This window comes from Octopus sinensis, linkage group LG6 (assembly GCF_006345805.1).
Source record: "Octopus sinensis linkage group LG6, ASM634580v1, whole genome shotgun sequence".
NCBI classification, from domain to species: Eukaryota; Metazoa; Mollusca; class Cephalopoda; order Octopoda; family Octopodidae; genus Octopus; species Octopus sinensis.
Window position 1 is genome coordinate 83,476,985 of NC_043002.1, and position 15,621 is coordinate 83,492,605.

The window sequence follows — 15,621 nt, forward strand, 5'->3', positions numbered from 1 at the left end:
TTTAATTTATAAAAGTATTTCGTTAGGATGAAAATTATTGGTTTTTTTTCATTCTTTATAAAATGTATATTTTGTTTTCCTTGATTCTTGTTTCTGAAAGGAAAAGCTGTGAGTGCGTGTGTATGTGTATTCCTGTATATTATGATCGTTGTGTGAGAGAGAGAAAGAGAGAGTGTATGTTCCACTGTATTGTGAAAGTGTTGTGTTTTCTGATTGTGTATATGTGTATATATGAACTTCTGTATTGTTTCTGATTGTATGTGTGTTAGTAATTGTTAGTAATCTGCCTACGAGTAACAAGTCACAAAATAAAAATTAAAAAAAAGCAAAACAAATCTTTAACAGCCGCTTTTTATCAGTTTATTGAAATCCTTTGTTGTTGTTTTTTGTTTAGCCCTGGGTATTCTTATCAAGCGAACTTATAATCGCTGGGTTTCCAGCCGTGACAATCTCGTTCTTCTGTATGTAAAGAACTACTCACGACCACACTTTTTAAAGCAGTAGCATGTGAAAAAAGATTTTGCTGCTATGTCTAGCTAATTGAGTGGCCACCGCGTACCTCTCGTTTGGCGTGTGAAACCCATTGTGTGTATGTATATGTGTATTTCAAATGTACCCCAGTTTATGATTTTTCTTTTGAGCGTGCTAAAAGATATTACCAAGTAGAGGATTTTGAGTACATATATAGTGTGGAATTTTTCCCGAACATGAACTTTCAGGTTATTTTATTGACAGTTATTTACATACTTTTGTGCGTGAGAACGTGTATAAAAAATAATGAATGGATCCTCCATTGATTTTCGACGGGTATTGTGACTGTTCAATCAACGAAACTCATTGAATTATGGTTATGAATGGTAGAGTATCCCACAGGTAACGTAATCCTCTGGTAAAATCCAATCTGACATACATTGTGTAACGAGGTCTAGGCTGGCTCTTTGAATTAAAAATAAAGCCCAGTCAATTTTGGCGGTTGTGTTGTTGACGATTTATCACGGCTGACTAGACATTCATCTTGTTTTGATGTCAGTATGTTTTAATACTAGAGGCACTCCGATGAGGGTTCCAGTTGATCCAATCAACGGAACAGCTTGCTCGCGAAATTAACGTACAAGTGGCTGAGCACTTTAGAGAGACACCTACCCTTAATGTAGTTCTCGAGGAGATTCAGTTTGACACATACTGTGACAAGGCTGGCCCTTTGAAATACATATTTCTTTACCACCCACAAGGGGCTAAACACAGAGGGGACAAACAAGGACAGACAAACGGATTAAGTCGATTATATCGACCCCAGTGCGTAACTGGTACTTAATTTATCGACCCCGAAAGGATGAAAGGCAAAGTCGACCTCGGCGGAATTTGAACTCAGAACGTAACGGCAGACGAAATACGGCTACGCATTTCGCCCAGCGTGCTAACGACTCTGCCAGCACAAACACTAGTCGTTTTTGCCAGCTGAGTGGATTGAAGCAACGTGAAATAAAGTGTCTTGCTCAATGACACAACACGCCACCAGGAATCGAACGCACTGCCTTACGATCATGAGCCGAATATCCAAACCACGAAGTCACGCCTTCACAGGCACTGGCATGCACATGCGAAATATACACATGGTGATTATTGAATGAGTGAGGGAGAAAGAGAAAGTCATTACAGTTTATTAATTGAACACGACTGATAAACACCTCATACCCAGAGAAATATGCTCGCGCACATAAGCAGAGAGAGAAGGAGCGAAAGAAAGAAAGAACCATTAAAACATCTCATGTTAAATAAGTCAACTTTGAACCAGCAATGCCAATACAACTCATACCCTCAGTTTGGACAGAAGACCCATAAACCTCATGTCTTGTGATGAGATCTCACTCTGTGCATGGAAAAATGTGTATATAAACACACACACACACATATATATGATACCTGTGCTGGTGGCATGTAAAAAGCACCATCTGAACGTGGCTGATGGCAGTAATCCCTCACCATATCGTGGTTCACCTATTGTGGTTTTTTATTTAAGCTTACCCTGATTCCTCTGTGGTGGTGTTTTGCATTTATAATAAAATAAATGTATACAAATTATAAAAATAATTTAAAAAAATATACCAGTGCCCGTGGCATATAAGAGGTCCATCCGAACATGGCCGTAGCCAGTACCGCATCGACTGGCCTCCGTGCTGGTGGCATGTAACAAACACCATCCGATCGTGGCCGTTGCCAGCCTCGCCTGGCCTCCGTGCCGGTGGCACGTAAAAAGCACCATCCGAGCGTGGCCATTCGCCAGCCTCGTCTGGCACCTGTGTCAGTGGCACATAAAAAGCACCCATTACACTCACGGAGTGGTTGGCGTTAGGAAGGGCATCCAGCTGTAGAAACACTGCCAGATCTGACTGGCCTGGTGCAGCCTTCGGGCTTCCCAAACCCCAGTTGAACCGTCCAACCCATGCTAGTATGGAAAGCGGACGTTAAATGATGATGATGATGAGTACTGTTTCTACTTCATGGATTTTCACGTATCGCAAGGGTTTTTAGAACGTGACACCTGCTATAGTCAAGGGATTACTGTATATACACAAGGCAGATGCTGATCACCAAACACAGTTCTATCTATGTTTGTCATCTTAAGACCAACTGATTTGGTGGTTGGAAGGGTCATCCAATATGGCACAGTTTGGTGACTGATATATCCATCTATATCCATCTATCTTTAAAAAAATTCTAATTTGTTGACTACTACACCTTTTCTTTCTTGTTTTCTCTAACATTCCGATGATGTTTGGAAACAAATATAGTGATATAGGCACAGGAGTGGCTGTGTGGTAAGTAGCTTGCTTACCAACCACATGGTTCTGGGTTCAGTCCCACTGCGTGGAACCTTGGGCAAGTGTCTTCTACTATAGCCTCGGGCCAACCAAAGCCTTGTGAGTGGATTTGGTAGACGGAAACTGAAAGAAGCCCGTCATATATATGTGTGTATATATATATATGTGTGTGTGTGTGCGTGTATGTTTGTGTCTGTGTTTGTCCCCCTAGCATTGCTTGACAACCAATGCTGGTGTGTTTATGTCCCCGTCACTTAGCGGTTCGGCAAAAGAGACCGATAGAATAAGTACTAGGCTTACAAAGAATAAGTCCCGGGGTCGAGTTGCTCGATTAAAGGCAGTGCTCCAGCATGGTCGCAGTCAAAATGACTGAAACAAATAAAAGAGAGTATTACAGTACTTCCATTTACCATAAGAGCAGCCAAATCTCCCTAAAAATCATACATTGGATCTTAAACCCTTTAGTGTTCAGGTTTCTATATCAGCTGTAATGTGTATTTATTCACATTGTTTTGAATATATTCTGCATTATTTGTAGCCTCGAGATTTTGATATAGTTGTTTATGTTCAAAATGACATTCTAGGGTAGGTGTGAGATGTCAGATCTAGCCAGTTTGAACATTAAACATGTAGAATATTTTGGCTGGATATGGCCAGTTTAAATGCTAAAGGTTAAACAATGGAAAGGAGAACAACTCATTGGATAATAATAGTCACTGATGTACAAAAAGTTGAGATTGGGATCTTTTCAGTTGCTGTCACAAATTTCATACTTTCTCTGTTTTGTTCTAATTGTTTTCAAATTTGGTTTTACGGATTTAGTTTTGTATGCTAATTATGAAAATGAAATCTATTCTGGTTATATGTTAATAAATAGAAAGTTAATTGCTTTTAAAATTTGCAAATTTTGGGAAATTTTAGCTAATTGAAAGCCAATGTGATATTGTACAGACCACTAATCTCACATTGGTATCTGTTTGCATAATAATAGGCAAAGCTATAGTCTGCTCTGTTTTCATTGTAACAAGGATACTGTACATGTGTGACTTTCGATTCCTTGTGTTTTGATTGGCTAAAAATGATAAAATTATTATTTTTTTTGTGGAATAAATGGAAATTTACATCTAAATACCAAATTTGAAAATTTTCACTTAATTTTAGAATTGCAATTGAAAAAATCCCGAGATTGACATGACTGTAATTCCTTTGATTCATCGGTCAGCACAATCAGGCTGACCTCCATCTAAACAATAATGGGATCTTTTCGGTTTGACCGGTAGTTTTTTAAAATAATTTCCACGTAACTAAACACTTTTAAACTTTGTATACTGGTAGAATGTGTTTATAAAACATCTTTTTCTCTTGGCTTTATTGTGAAAATTCTATAGTTTGTAAGATATTTGTTGTTTTTTTTTCTTCAATTTCTGCAATTTCAACCAGTCAATGACATCTATTGTGGTGAAAACATTCTGTGCCGTATGAATATGTCCCTCGTTTAAGAAACAGATTGGGTTTATTTACATTTGTGAAGAAAAAAGATACCCTTTTCCTCACCCCTAACCCTAACTAACCCTTACTAACCCTAACCCTAAAACAGATTGAAATGCAATAGATCGATACTAGGGTCATAATTATGGGTGACAATTTCATATGACACCGCTAGAAAAAACTGCCGGTCAAACCGAAAAGATCCCAATAATGTACTGCCCATTATTTATAAATGTGTATATTTGTGTATGTGTGTCTATAATTATACATACATTAAACTCCTAAATGGAAGCAACATGTGAGGAAAAACAAAAGTAGGAAGAAAACCTCAATCTGTGCTGCTATATTGGATATCTCACCATGATAATAAAATGTAATGGGAATAACGAGTTTACACCCTAACCAATTACACTTTATGCAAAAAAATTACAAACCTCTATAGTGATTCTTCATACCAAGCACTTGAGGGAATGCTAATTACTTTAAACCATCTACTTAGGATGCTGAGTGAAAAACTTTGATGTTGTAGAAAAATATTTAAGCGAACCAATATAAATCTCAAATTTGCTTCCAATCCAAGAGATGAGAAAGAAAAACATAACTGTTAAGAAACTCCTTTCACAAGATCTTGAATTTATTTAAGTCTAAGATCTGAAATGAAAAGAGAGATTTTAACTAAAATGCATTGTGGCTAAATATAAAGAATTCCCCCTGTTATTGAATATACATCAACACAAAGAATGTTAATGGAACATTTCCATAAAAACTTTACCAAGTGCAACATAGCAGCATGGATATAATTTGTGACAGACAAAAAAACAAAATAAAAAGTGTAGATACTGTCATAGAGGTCAGCTGTCCTCCTCATGTGAATATCACTTCAAAATCAAAGAGAAAGAAGGTAACTATAGACAACTGCTTTAATCCTTTAGTGTTCTGATTATTCTATCAAACATAATGCTAAATGATTCACATTAATTTGATTTAATCATGCATTATCTCATATCTTCAAGATTTTGATGGTGTAATTACCTAATGTAGAATAACATTGTAGGGTAGGTGTGAGAGGCTGGATCTGGTCAGTTTGAACATAAAACAGATTAAATATTTTGGCCGGATATGGCCGGTTTAAATACTAAAGGGTTAAAACCTTCAGCATTTATACCTAGATTAGTGCACTTGGTTTTGTGAGTTACAATCTGGAAAAGCTGGGGTTTTCAGAAAAAGAAATTAACCAGCTAACACAAATATTGCAAGTACTGTTTAAGCGGAACAGTAAAAATATGCAAGATTTGTCTCAAATTCAACATGTGACATTGTTTTTGTTATGTACATTTCAACAATGGAGCTTTGTATCTTTGTTAGAAAGTGGATCCTTCCTTACAGGAAGTCTTCAAACAGTTAAAAGTGGAAGAGAATATACATACATGCACACACGTACACACACACACACACACGCATTTGAGTATAAATGAATACTTGTGTTTACAGACATGAGTAAAAGCGCACTCAATACAAAAAGAGATGTTTAATTTAAAATTTTAATAATATACATGTAGATGTTTTATAAGTGCCGACATGGCTGTCTTGTAAGAAGTTTGCTTCCCAGCTTTGGTTCAGACCTACTGAATGGCACCTTGCGCAGTTGTCTTCTATATCCCTGTGCAAACAAAAGCCTTGTGAGTGGATTTGGTAGACAGAAATTGAAAGAAGAATGTTGTGTGTGTGTGTATGGGTGCCCCTCCGCAAAAAAATCTCAAATTTTATTTAATTTGCTTTTCGCGGGAAGGAAAGTTTCAGTCGAAGATACGTCTCACCTTCACCTTTGAAACGCAGAGTAGATGAAACCATGGCGACTGAAGAAGGGGAATTTTCCTTGTGTTATTTGTCGTGTACTCTATTTTTTCGTTGTTTAAGAAAAATGTCCATTTCCTTGGTTTTGTGTTTATGTTTTCTTTTCTCATTGTGTTCGAAGTTTTTTTGGTGTCCTGTACCCATATATGCATGTATATATACATGTAGATGTAGGTACGTACATATATGTATGTATATATGCATATGTTTTATTTATTAATTTGTTATTACACGACAGAACGCACGCATCCATTTCTAAGTAAGTTTGTTCTATATATATATATATATATATATAAGAAATAATTAAGATTCAGTTGAGTCAGGTTCTTAAGTTGAGGCACCAAGTCAGTCAAGTACAGCTCAAAGTTTAGGTGAATATTTTCATTCACACACACACACACACATATGTGTGTGTGTGTAATTTTGGGGGATTAATGGATATGTGTCAATTAGTGTGTTGAGTAAAGCATGTTCACAGTTTGGGCTACCTGGTGTCATCCACAGTTGGGGTATATTTCTGCTGGATCTACTTCGGGAATTCCACAGTGTTAGTTGAGATAGTAATAATTGATGAAGGAAACAGAAGATAGATTTGGTTCTTGTCTTTATTCAGTACAATGATCATTTCGACTCATCCTGCAACTGTCTATCATGGGTAGGATTTTTGTGCAACTAGCTGTGTTGCATCAAGATACATAACCAAGATACAGCAGGTACAAACAACATGCCTGGGACATCCCTTCTTTATGCATGTACCTAATCCTATCCATAACGGACAGTTGCATCATTTATTAATATATATATATATTAACAGAATGAGATAAAAAAAATCCAAGGCTGTGAATAGTTTTCAGAATATTTATAAAGAGAAAATCTTACAGCTGTTTCCGGGATATTTTATATATCCTTTCATCAGAGACGGTGCAAGGAAAGGTTTAAGTAATAGTTATAGAGAAGATATGAAATACAGAGTGAAGTGGAAGAATAAGAACAGACGTGAAATAATGAAAACAGCAGTTCCATTATTTAAGCAGAATGGTATATATGATGTGTTTCCTGTACCTTTATATATATATATATATATACATGCTAATACATGACCTACATTGGACTCCTCATTCTTATCCTTATCGAACCTGGGGCTTAACTATAGTCTGTCCATAGGACTTACTCAGCATTACCTGATACCTTTGGGTCTTCTTGACACCAATACCTTTCAAACCCTATATATATATATATATATATATATATATATATGACAACTGGCGTTGGTTTATGTCCTGTAAATAATAAGTGCTGGGGTCAATTTGTTTGACTAAAACCCTTCAAGGCAGTGCTCTAGAATGGTTGCAGTCTAATGATTGCAACAAGAAGTAAAGGATATTAGAGTCTTGGAGTGATTGGCGAAAGGAAGGGTATCCTCCTGTAGAAACTATGCCAAATCCGACTGGAACCTGGTGCAGCTGTGTGGTAAGTAGATTGTTTACAAACCACATGGTTCCGGGTTCAGTCCCACTGCGTGACACCTTGGGCAAGTGCCTTCTACTATAGCCTCGGGCCGCCCAAAGCCTTGTGAGTGGATTTGGTAGACAGAAACTGAAAGAAGCCCGTTGTATATATGTATATATATATATATGTATGTGTGTGTGTTTGTATTTGTCCCCCTAGCATTGCTTGACAATCGATGCTGGTGTGTTTATGTCCCCGTCACTTAGCGGTTCGGCAAAAGAGACCGATAGAACAAGTACTGGGCTTACAAAGAATAAGTCCCGGGGTTGAGTTGCTCAATTAAAGGCGGTGCTTCAGCATGGCCGCAGTCAAATCACTGAAACAAGTAAAAAAAAAAATGTGTGTGTGTGTATATATACATATGTACATATCCATGCGTGTATACATATATGTAAGCCACTGTGTGTATGTGCATGTTTAAATGTGTCTACTCACGCACACACACACATATATTCACATGTGAGTGTGTCTAGTTATCCGGTGGTTGGCTTTGATCAATGACTTGTGTGTATATGTGTGTATGTGTGTGTGTGATAGGCACAGGTATGGCTGTATGGTTAAGAAGCTTGCTCCCTATTCAATGTGGTTTGGGGATCAGCCTTTCTGTGCAGCACCTTGAGTATGTGTCTTTAGGGCTGACTAAAGTGTTTTGTGAGAGGATTGGGAAGACAGTAAAATGCGTGTTCTTGTGTCATCACATCATACGATGGTTCTTAGCAAGTGTCACTGTCATGTGTGCAAGATTGTTCATGACTAATCTTCCATGAAAAACCTGTCTGTCCATGGCGGGGAGGGAATATTATCTTGTGTGGAAACAGGTGAGGATTGGCGACTGGAACCGCATCTGGCCATAGAAAATCCTGCCTCAACAAATTCTGTCTGACCTATGCAAGCATGGGAAAGTGGATGCATGATGAGGATGTAGTAGCAGTAGTAGTAGCATCATCATCATCATCACCACCATCATCTTCTCCTCCTCCTCCTCCTTCTTCTTCTTCTTCTTCTTCTTCTTCTTCTTCTTCTTCTTCTTCTTCAACTGCTGCTGCTGCCAGCCAATTCATTGCATGCTCTTAATGATTAAATATCTCATTTGGATAAGCTAAAGTTGTATTGTCTCTGGAATACTTTGTGTGTGTGTGTGTGAGGGGGGAGAACTACAGAAAGAGAATCATTTTTTATTTCATCAGCCTTCATAAATTATTACTCCCCATCTTTCTACGACAAAGTGTGTGTACATGTGTGAATGTGCATGATCCATTGGGATACTACTGAAGGCAATTGTTGTTTAGCGTTAAATCAACTTTGATGAAGGAGACCTATGACCAACTATGCCTTCGAGGTTGTGACCATTCTGTCTTTTTACAGGTTTGTGGGACCACATCTAATGTTTCCTCGTCCTTTCTTTATCCAAGACAATAGAATGTGATTTGAGCAAAATATAGCTACTATTTCTAGCAAGTCGAACACACCTAGAGACGCACTATAGAGATACACTTTGAAGTCTCATTTCACATATGTGATCATAGCAAGATATATCTGGGTTTTACCTTTACTCTCTAAACAGCACACATACTAATTATACAGTGTTGTCACTACTTACAAGTGGGAACAGTGCCCCTTCTGTGCACTTAATTATACAGCTGAGATGGACTGGGTCATTAATCTTTTACTATGTTTTGCTGGGGACCTACCGCAGTATAGTGCTGGTTATATGGGATACAAATCTTTGATACTTCATCTGCTAGACTGGCACCCCACTGTCTTAGAGAACTGTATTTCATGCATGTATGCAGGTGTTTTAAGGCACAGAGAAAGAGAGAGAGATTTACTGATGTTTTACATATTATTTTGTTAACATATTTTGCAGTGAATGGACTACTCTGTAAAGGAGTGGCTTGCTTCTTTAGTTATTGCTAAACCCCAGGTAAACTCTTTAAGATGAAACTAATCAAAGGCATTCCAACATTTGTTTCTAACTTTGGACTTAGTGCATGTACTTGGCACTATATCATTCAAATTGTCCCTTAAAAAAAAAGGTAAAAAGTTGTAGGGTCCAGGTTTTAGGAAGATTTGGTAGGTATTTCTAGCATTGTGCATGTCTGCATTGAGGCTCCCTTGCTAGCTCATGCCACTTCAGTATATTATCTGGTGGATCATTCTAGTTAGATGTAAAAGAACAAGAAATTGGGTGTGTTCTTCCACTTAGTTTTGAATTGCAGTCATATAGTCATCTTAATTAAGACTGCTTTTTTTTCCATTTTTTTTTTTTAGAAGTTGATGTTTTATTTAGAAATAACTGATGTTTTCTATTAGTCTGCTCACACATACATATATATATATAGATATTAAAATTTAGAATGAATAGGTTGCTAGTTACTTTCACTGAAAGTAGTACACAAAATTTGTTGACTTTGATTCATCAATTTATTAAATAGTATAATCATCGTCATCAGCATCATTATCATCTTTACATCCATTTTTTTTTTCCATGCTGGCAAGAGTAAGTGAACATTATATATTTAGGCAGTTTCCTACATACAGCTGGATATCCTTCTTGCTAACCCTCACTTTTTGTTCAACTAATAATATTTTTGTCTTCTACAAACCATCCGCATGCAGTGGAGCTGGTGAGGTATGGGGAATATTGTCTATGACTGCTTTTGCACTTACATGGTCTCAGTTTGAAGCGACACAGAGACACACACGCACACACACATGAATGGATTTGGGGTGCTGAAAGGGTCATTTATCTGCTCACTTCAACATAACCATCTCTGAAACAATTAGCGAAAGCATGGTACATCTTACAAAACTATATCTTTCTTTAAATCCTGCCCATTGTTTTGTGTGCCTGTTCCACATGTCCCACAGAACATCTAGGTAAATACATAAGGTATAACTATATCAGTGGACCTTAGTAGTTATTAAAAATTTCCACTGATCCCTACATATCACTTCTGTCAAGTCATGACCAACTGTTTTTAGTGTTATCTCCCTGTCTCTGTCTGCTCAATTAAAAGTAGGTGGGAGGTGGAGACCTTCCCCTAGCAACTTTAGTTTTTGGTAAAATCTGGAATTTTAGAAAATCGATGTTTTGTCATTGTCATCATCATGTAATGTCTGCTCTCCATGCTGGCATGGGTTAGATGGTTTGACTCGAGCTGATGAGCTGCAGACCTGCACCAGATCCCAGTCTGATTTGGCATGGTTTCTACAGCTGGATGTCCTTTCTAACACCAACTACTCCAGGAGTGTAATGAATGCTTTTATGTACCTATTTCTTTACTGCTCACAAGGGGCTAAACACAGAGGGGACAAACAAGGACAGAGAAAGGGATTAAGTCAATCACATCGACCCCAGTGCATAACTGGTACTTAATTTATCGACCCTGAAAGGATGAAAGGCAAAGTCGACCTTGGCGGAATTTGAACTCACAACGTAACGACAGACGAAATACCATTAAGCGTTTCGCCCGGGGTGCTAACGTCTCTGCCAGCTCGCTGCCTTATTAATGCTTTTATGTACCACCAGCATGGATGCCATTTACAGGACACTGGAAGTCAGTAACAATTAGTTGGCAGAAGTTGAGCTTATGGGGGAATTTACTAAGTGATGAGTGCAGATGTGATTGTCAGGTTGAGAAGCTTGCTTCCCAATTATATACTTTTAGGTTCAGTTCCACTGCGTGGCACCTTGGGCTAGTGTCTTTTTTTATAGCCAAAGTTTTGTGAGTGGATTTGGTAGATGGAAACTGAGCAAAGCGTGTTCTATATATATATATATATATATATATATATATACATACACACACACACACAATCATAACTAAGTGTGACAATGCTGTAGGAAGAGTGCAGACTTAATGATGATTGAATTTTTCCTTTATGGTATCACACTGCACATAGCTGTTTATATTAATTTTATATATATATATATATATATATATATATATATGGAGGCGCAATGGCCCAGTGGTTAGGGCAGCAGACTCACGGTCGTAGGATCGCGGTTTCGATTCTCTGACCGGGCATTGTGAGTTGCTTACGAGGCTCCGTCAGGTGGGTGGTAGTGATCCCTGCTGTACTTTTTTGCCTCAACTTTCTCTCTCTCTTTCTTCTGTTGGCCTGCTTACTTAGCCAGCGGGGTGGCATCATTTGAAGGCTAAAACAATGCGAAGCGCATTATGACCAGCGATGTGTAGCATCATCTGATAGCCTGGTCGGTCACGTGATATATATACACACATGTGTTTGTGTGCTTGTCCTGTTTAGGCACCATATGATGGCTGTAAATGTGCATCATCATCAAACAGTTTTCTGTGAGAAACATTACTAGTTATGGAAAAATATTACCTTACTTGGGAACAGGTGAGAGTTGGCAAGAGGAAGGGCATCTGGCTGCAGAATATCTGCCACCTACAAAGTCCATTTGGCTGATACAAGCATAGAAAAGTGGATGTTTAATGACGGTGATGGTGAATTGCCATGAAGAGTGAAAAATTGACATTTTAGGACCTTGCCATTTTTCTGTGAGTGGGAATGAGAGAGAAAGTGGTGTTGATGTCATTCGGTCATTCGGGTTGTGGGTAGTAAATAATTGACAAAAGAAATAAAGTTGAAATAGAGATGTGGAGTTTGATGATGTAAGGAGAGAAGAGAAAAGGCTGAATTAGTTTTAGTCTTTGATAGGTTCTGTTGTATAAAATTCACCAAGCACCTGTATCTACCATGTCCCACCTGTATAATGTGTCCGTTGTTACATAACATCAATGTTTTGCATTTAGTTTCAAGTATTCATTCTCTCCCTTTGACCATATTACCTGAATCTTTAGTTGCAGGCATCGCTTATTATCCAATCAACCTGGCAACATTTAAAAGAAAAAAAGACCATTCATCCTATTGTATCGCGTCTGTTCATTTTTATTATAAATTCTATGGAATTTTATTGCACTCATATTATTTTCTTCAACTTTCTTTGGTAATTCCTCATTTACACATTAGGTGTCTTTCACACACATGGTATGTATGCACGTGTGCGTGTGCATACTGCAGAGTTTTTTTTATATAATAAGTAAGCAGTTACTCCAGAATTGTTGTTAATTTTGTTCAGTGTGATTTGAGCTCTTACCAGCCATGTACATTATGTTCCTTGAGAAATCTAAACCAATTCATAAATTTAGATCTTTGATATCAACCTTCCTGAGGCTACCCTTCATGCTGCAAATCCATTTGTACTAAAGTGTTCGTATCTATACATTAAAACTTCCGTCATATTTTTGTGGATATTTTTTGTTGTGTTATGTTCCTAACTCTGTCTTAACAGAGAAGTTATTTTACAAACTCCATCCAAATTCTTGATTATTTTAAACATTAATTGTAACCAGTGTATAGCCAAGGACACAGCTGTGTATTTAAAACGTTTGCTAGCATGTGGTAACTGAAAGAAGCTTGTTGTGTAGGTGTTGTGTTTTGTGTCATCGTGTCTTGACATTACAAAGTAGTTAAAAATGAGTGTCACTGTCATATAAGCAGAATCTCTCATATCCTGTCTTTCCTGAAAACATATCTGGTCATGAGGAAATAGCTTACTTGGAAACTGGTGAGGTTTGGGTGCAGGAAGGGCATCTGGTCATAGAAAAATCTGTCTCATTCCATCTGAGCCATCCAAGCATGGAAATGTAGGTGTTAAAATGATAGGTACATATGTATGTATTCTTCTATTCTTTCGCTTGTTTCAGTCATTTGACTGTGGCCATGCTGGAGCACTGCCTTAAAGGGTTTTTTAGTCAAAGAAATCAACCTCAGGACTTATTCTTTGTAAGCCTAGTACTTATTCTGTTAGTCTCTTTGAATTGCTGAATTGCTAAGTTATGGGGATGTAAATGCACCAACATTGGTTGTCAAGCAATACACATAAACACATAAATATATATATATGTATGCACACACACACAACAGGCTTCTTTCAGTTTCCATCTACCAAATCCACTCACAACATGCACGAGTACACACAGGAAGATATTCTTTTCACCGTGAGGCATGAGGTATCATTCCATTCCAACTCTAAAATTATCATTAGACATTAGAGAACATCATGGCGGAAATATATTAAAAATTCTTAGTGTCTTCTACTACAGCCCGAGGCTATAGAAGACATTTGCCTGAGGTTCCACACACACATACACACGCTCTCACACAAACACACACACACACACACACACACAAAGAGACCTATATGTAAGTATAATACATAAAATAAGTACTCAAGGGTGAAACACATCATGGCATTTCCCCAATAATAAAAGAATAGCATATTTCATTAAAAATATCATTACAACAAAGGTCAAGAAGTAGAATCCAGTTTGGCAAACTACGTTTACTCTACATTTTCTACATTTATTCACTTACAATTCTATATTTCTGAGATGAGGAAGTTATATGTATTGGATACTATTTTCATTGGCTTTCAGTACGTTTTTGGCTGTTGTATGATCCAGCACCACACACCTGAAAAAAGGCAGGTGTGTACAACAGCCGAAATATAGTGAAAGCAACAATCAAGGTGAAGGTACCAGTCTGGATAATGTAGATAGTGTACACAATTTATCACTTGATCCTAAATTTCTAATTATAGCAACAGGTGACTATCACCACCTCAGACATGACTTAACATATTTTACTCATATCTGAATATGATTTTCTTATTTATTTACTTCTAGATGGTTAGTAGTTGTTGGGAGCTGAAATATAATCTAAAATGAAATTTTTTAAAAATGAACATTTGCCATTCTAAATCCATTACTATATTGATTAGTAAAACTTCAAGTTGGTTATGTTGAATAATGTTTTGTTTATTAACTCTTTGAACTTGAGTATGCCTTGGAAGACATGATTTCATTTGATTGTACATACTCTTGGAAGATGTAAGAGCAGGTTGCAGCTTGGGTTTGTGTTCACTACTCACTAATTGGCAGAAACATCATTATCTTCAGCTGTAAACACAAAGCCCTGCAACTAACGTCTTTTGTGACTTCCAGGAGTACAGTTAAATGAAATTGTGTCTGCTAAAGTGTGCTTGCAATTTCAAAAGGTGAAACATTTATTTTGGTATATTGCAGTAGATTTTCCAAAACAGTAGGAAGATAAACTATAGGTGTTCCTATATTATGTTTTATTGCGGATTCAAATCATGATTGGGTTTTTTTATTTTTCATTTCTTTTATATTTCTAAAAAATAATTTTGTTTCCAGCTGTATATACATTAGGGTGGAGTCGGTTGGGTATACATCTTCTCTTACAAATATTGACTTTGTATCTAAGTGAGGAATATGTATTTTTGTAATTTGTTGAGTCTGAGATAAAGTTAAAAACCAATCCTCCTCACATCCACTGACAAATGCTTTTTGGTACTCTTAATTTCATGACCTTCAACTGACCCATGTTTCTTAGCTTATTTGTTGAAATACCCTACCTTTGTTTCAAGTCATTTTGAAAATAATTAAAAATTTATTACAATAAATTTGTCATTATTAACCTGGTGTTGGAATATAAATTAACATGAAATTCTGAGAGATGGTTTTAATTGAGATCATTTTAAAACAAGGAATTTGTGTCAGAGCCAATTATAGTTTCAGACAGGTCAGTATCAAGAGTTAAGTGAAAGATGTACCACTACCTTAACTCAGCTGTTTCTATTTTTTTCTCTTCTTCTTTCAAGAACGTTTTGTTAGCTATTCAAGTACTACTTGTTTGGAGAATGTGTTTTCACTATTTTGTTATTAGTTTCAAATATTTCTTCCTCTCCCTAAGATACTTATTCAAAGTAGTTATCATGTTATGAAGACACTTTTACCACTTCAATACTTGTTGTTCTTCACTTCACAAGCTCACTGTAGTTGTGAGCATGACTTACTTTCTTAACATTGCAAGCATTTCAATTTAGTTGAGT

At 37.0% G+C, this 15,621-nt stretch overlaps 1 protein-coding gene across 2 annotated transcripts in view; it reads left to right on the forward strand.

Annotated features, from left to right (window-relative positions):
- Nucleotides 1-15,621, forward strand: part of LOC115212781 (N-chimaerin) — a 176,824-nt gene that overhangs the window by 72,198 nt on the left and 89,005 nt on the right. The window lies entirely within an intron of this gene.